This window comes from Octodon degus, unplaced genomic scaffold (assembly GCF_000260255.1).
Source record: "Octodon degus isolate 3935 unplaced genomic scaffold, OctDeg1.0 scaffold00095, whole genome shotgun sequence".
In the NCBI taxonomy this organism is placed as follows: domain Eukaryota; kingdom Metazoa; phylum Chordata; class Mammalia; order Rodentia; family Octodontidae; genus Octodon; species Octodon degus.
This window is the reverse complement of record NW_004524671.1, coordinates 4,705,670-4,711,578: the sequence shown is the minus strand read 5'-3', so window position 1 is coordinate 4,711,578 and position 5,909 is coordinate 4,705,670.

Sequence of the window (5,909 nt, the reverse complement as noted above, 5' to 3'; positions counted from 1 at the left end):
TCCTCCTCTTCCTCCTCCTCCTCCTCTTTTCTTTTTTGGTGCTGGGGATTGAACCCAGGTCTTTAGCAGTCTCTGCACACACTCTAGCCTGAGCTACCCCAGACCTCAAGACTCGGTATTTGCCTGCTGCAGAGAGAGGATCAGTAGCATTTCTTCAGATGATAGCACACTGGTCTCTCTCTCTCTCTCTCTCTCTCCCTCTGCAGTACCAGGGATTGAACTCAGGACCCTGCGCTTGCCAGACAAGCACTTATTCTACTGAGCTATCTCCCCAGCTCTTTTTTCTCTTTTTTAAAAAATTCTTTTTGCTGTGCTCTTCTCATTCTAGGAAGGGCCTGTTTTTGCTCTACAACTAATCCTTATGATGAAAAAAATATGTTTCTTTTTTGAGTTTTAGCTGCCAGATAACATGGTGACTGCTTGGCAACGCACATTCTGAGCCTGGAGTTACTCTTTTTCCATTCTTACCTGGTACTAGTGGAACAAAGCTAAACAGATGAACCTAGTGACCTTTAATATAGAAAAAAATCCTGGTGCTTTGAGAAAGCTTAATTTTAGCTTTTATTTTACAGCAAGATGTGTAAAAATGTCATTGTGAAATCCAACGCCATCAGAAAGAGTTGACTATAGATCTAAACTAGGACTAGATTTGTTTATATGAATCCAAAAATGTATCAGAACTTAGTGCAACCACAGTAGCTTCAATGAAGAAATTCGATAGATACTTGGATTTTGGTAATTTTAGCTGTGTGTATATGTATATTGTGCTTCATTTTAAAAAATCTGAGTGTGCCTAATTTGGTTCACAAATATATGTTACACTTTGTGTGAGGGTGTGTGTGTCACTGCGAATTAAACCCAGGGTGCTGTTGCACTGAACTATATACCCAGGTCTTTTTCATTTGTAAAAAAAAAAATTTGATACACAGTCACACCAAAGGGTGAAATTACGCAGGCTAGACTTGAACTTGCAATTTTCCTGCCTCCACCTCTGACAATGCTGCAATCACAGGTGTGCCAGCGTGCCTGGGTTCCTTGGCTCCTTTTATGCTCGTGTCTTTCTACTGCTGTAGCACTCGGCCGGGTTGCATCACATCATGGCTGGTGGCACCGTGGTGGGTGGCAGCATTGCTTCAGCTTGAGAGGAGAGGGAGTGATCACGTGGCGAGACAGGAAGCCAGGAAGTACCCAGGGTGGGGGGCGGCACCAGTCCTGCCCTCTGTGTCACCCCCTGGAGAAAACTTGCCAGGGGCCCATGAGACATGCACTAATCTCTCCTAGGGGAGCACCTCAGTGACGTAGTTACCACCAGGTCCCACTGGTGCACGCTCCCAGCCCCTGAGCCTAGCGGCCAGACCACATGCAACCATCTCAATCTCCCTGTTGCCACATGATTCATGCTCAGCTGCTTACTGGGGGATCTATTATTCGTTCCTTCTGTTTATCTTGCATCCTCGTATCTTCATCCTCAGGATTAGTTTTCTGTGCTGGCTTCCCCATCTCCTTCTTGAGTTTCCTGTTTGGGGACTGGTCCACAGAATCTAGAGGTGGCAGCTGTATTGTCAGAAATAAACAGCAAATCTGCTCCTTGGCCTAATCCAGATACACATCAGCAAACATGGACTTAGCAGGACGCCAAGCTTTCAAGGAAAGCCAGCGAAGCGCTCAGAGAGAAGCATCAGAAACACACCCGAATTGACTTGGCATCTGTCGCCTGGGACAGCCTGGGTTGTGAATGGAAAACTCTTGTAGATCAGAGAAGGAAACCTAGACAGGGGACAAGTTTCCCACTTGCTGTCCTTTACAGAATCTCTATGAAGTGCTTGACCTTAGAGGGGACTTTTCCTCTTATGCCTGATTTTTTTTCCACCTGTTGTTCCTATTTGCACTCGTGCTTTATGGATTCCTTCAGGAAGATGCATTTTAAAGGAATACGAAAAGCTTTCCTCCCCAGAGACACCCAAAGGTGGCAGCTCTGGTGGCTTTCACTCCTGTCTTTGTTATTTTCCTTCCAGGATGAAATAATTTTTCTTGTCTGGATTTTGTGATCCGGGACATGCTCAGATCTAACAGCTTGAACTTTAAAAATAATTATTACTTGGGGGATATTCTAGTTCTTTTATCTGTAAAGAGACTTGGAAATATGGAGTTACTTGTGTAGCTTTTTAAAAGCTTAGCTTTCCTGAAGAGCTGTTTTTTAAACTATCATAAGTCAAATTTATCATGGGGATAATGTAATAAAGACAAATATTCAACCAATAATGAAAAGCTAAGTAAACGGGTATGTTTAAGCTCTATTATGTGCAGGGGAGTACATTAAGGCAGATCTAGGAGACACTTTAATGGATTTAACATTAGCAATCAGACTTGGGCTTGGTATAAATCAAACACCATCGCTTTTCAGTCTAATGCACACCCACTCATTCATTAGCACCATCCAATGCAGATTATAAATATTAGCCAAGAAACCTTCAGTTCTTGAGATTCTTTCCACAGACACAGCAATAACTGAACAATAATGATGACAATTTTATTTTTATGAATCACTATGGCTTTCATTGATTTGCTCTTGGGCCCGGAGAACGCTTCCTCAGCCAGTATACAGCAGGGAATGGTTATAGCATTATCAGATGGCCGTAAGAGATAAATAAAATAAAGGGGGTGAGAGTGAGGGTGGGACTCAGCAAACTGCTGATGGAAGCGAGATTACACCCCTTATGCCCAACAATAGAGCACCTTAAATTACCTTCTTCCCTGTCCTGGTTCAGTAAAGGAAAACACTCCCAGGCTATAAATGCACATTAACTGTGGAGCGGAACATTTTGGGGTTCTGGTAGCAGCTGAAGGAAAAGGAATAAGATGGGAATAAATGAGCCTGTTTAGGCAGTACATAGGCGGGAGGCCGAGTCCCCTGGGAATGTGGCCTTTCACTGGCTCCTTTGATGATGTACGGCTTCTTAGTAACAAAACCAAGTGGAGCCTTTTGAAAATATTTCACCCATGACCATGGAAAGGAATGAATCCGTCCCTGCCTACTCCCCTGCAGGGTGTAAATGTTCCGGCATCCTCAGTCAGCTCTCCCTGCCCTTCAGCTCACTGTGTTAAGGGTCTGAACATCGTGGCTTGTCAGCAAGAGGGAAGCAGATGTGGTTCTGCCTGTGTGTCTCCAGGACAGCCATTGTCTTTCCTTCTCAGTGACAGATTTTAGGGGCTTATTTCACATTCATGCCCTGCCATCCTCAGAAAAATCTGGGTTTGTATTGCTGTGGATGCACTGAATTGAGCCTTTGCTGGGGCTTTTACTGAAAGGGTCAAGAGCAAATGCACTTTTGAGAGTCACTGGTTGTCTGTGGAGTCTGTGCCTTAGCACACGCTAGTGGATTCCTGAGCCAGGGGTACCCACAAGAGAGATTCTGATCGCAGCAGTTTCTCTAATTACAGTCCACCTTTCTCTCCTGGCCCCAGGTTTGTAGTGGAGGTGTAGACAAGCTGATGTCTAAGTGCCAGTCCAGGTCCAGTATTTGCTGGGTCAGTGGGTCCTCTGTGTCATCACTGAGGAGTGGGGTGTGAGCTGCCCAGTGGACAAAAGAACACCAATTGTCCTGTAGCTCATGTAACCTGTTATTTTTTCCAGATCACCTTTATTTTTAATTTTATGTTTAGGTTTTGAGATGGGATCTTGCTGTGTAATCCAGCCTGGTCTTGAACTCAGTTTGTAAGTGGCTTTGAACTCATGGTCCTTCTGCCTTAGACTCATGAGTGCTGGGATTACAGGTGCACACCACCTCATGTGGCTCTACATGTCATCTTATTACATCTCTCAGGCTATCCTGCCGAAGTGCTTCAACTCTACTCTTCTCCGGAAGATAAATTCTTTAGACTTCATTAACCCATCCTTACAGTTTAATAAGTTCACAGATTTAAATAACTGTTCTAAAGAATTCCAAGTTATTGGTCACATACTTAGCTGACAGGTAACAATACAGTAGTCTCTTGCTGTTTCGCAATTCAACTTTCTGTGAACTCACTATTTTGTGGGTTTTCTAAAAATATTAATCTAAGTTACTTATCTCAGATTTTTTGCTATATTGTGTGATTTTGTGGTAGTGTACAGTAGTATATATGCATTTATATATGTAGTATTAATGACTTTAATGATTTTTGCCTAAATTTTAAAAAATGTATAAAATATATTAAAAATGTTTATTCTAACATATTAAAAGAACATTAAATCAATATAAAATACACTTTACAGTATGTCTTTCTCTAGTGGATTAATACATACTGTACCATACAGTATATATATGCTGTTAAAATTATGTAGGTTTATGAGTTTAGAAAATGGTTAAGAACATTTAGAAGTATTTTTAAAGGTGTGGGAAAGGTTTATAAGAGTGTGGGAAGGGTTTATAAAGCCTTATAATATATATAAATGCTAAAATAAATGTAATGTCACTACTTCGCTGATTTTCACTTATCCACTATCTGGAACCAAACTCCGATAAGTGAGGGACCACCGTACTGAAAGACATCTGATCTGGTAACATCAAAAGATCTGCTCATATTTAGTGGCTAGAGGAGAAAGGAAAACAAATTCATGGCTCTGTTTTTAGATGGAAGATCATGTATCTTTGAGGGAACAAAAAAATCACTCTGTAAACCAAAAAGTATTGTGGGAACCACAACTCCCAATAGTCCTAACCACTGATCTGTGGTGGTTTGTAAGCCTCTTTGATGCACACGAGTTCAATATGCTCACTAGTTTCCAAATGGATCGAAGAGATCATAGTCATGATTGGTCCCAGAAGGTTGACGGAGAAAGCAAGTGTCCCACATTCCCAGGGGGCTGAAGAGAAATCAATGAAACAGAACATGCGGCCCCACTTTCCAGAAGTGCCCATTAAACACGAAGGACGTTTCTAGGGCTTGGTTCTAGAATGCTCCTCCACAGGCTCTTGCGTCCAGAGGCTAAGCTTCTGGAAGGTACCTGAATCATGAAGGCACAGTACTCATCAGCGGGTTAATCTTCACAGCTCCACGGTGTTGTCAGGAGACCAGGCCTGATTGGAAGAGGCAGGTGAGGAAAGCTCCACCCAGGAAGGGGACATCCCCCAGCCTCAGTGCCTCCCTCTGCTCTCTGCTTTCTGACCCCCAGGATGTGAACAGCTTCCTCTGCCCGGGCCTTTCCACCATGCCCTTTCTGCATTTAAGCCTGTTGACCATGGGTTGGAACTTCTACCACTGTGAGGTAAAATAAACCTCTCCTCATTTCAATTGTGAGTGTCACGCATTGTGTCTCAGCAATAGGAAAGGGACAGCGACAGATATTCAGGTGTTTTTCTTTTATTAACGAAGCAAATCATTAAAATGCACTGAATGCCCGTGATGAGCCAGCCTCATGAGGCAGGCATGGGCACTGGCTTCAAGGAGCTTACTAGTTCTACTGGGAGTGAGGAAGCCAATTATTAAAGTGATAAGTGATAGAAAATTATGTGATGGAAGTGTAAAAAAGATTAAGTGAGAAGTATAGTTTTACAGAGGGTGAAGACCTAATGATTTCACGTAAGAAATATGGGTTTCCTTCTAAGAGGAAAAGAAGAGTGACATGACCTTATTCACAATTTACAGAGATCACTGTGGCGGCTCTATGGGAAATCTGCCAAGATTTAATAAACCTTTGGAACAGCTCATTATGGATTAATGGGAGACTGAAGGAACTCTCATTTTTGCTGGTTTCTAGTCATTCTGAAGCTCAAGAAAGAAAACCGGCTGACGTAGAGCACAAGTATTTTCATTTCTTCTAGTTGTCAGTAGTGTCTTTAGCAGGAAAGGTGCTCTAGGAAGTGAATGACTGAAATGCAATTTTACAGCTCAATTTAATTTTCTGCATAGTGCTTGCAATGATCAAA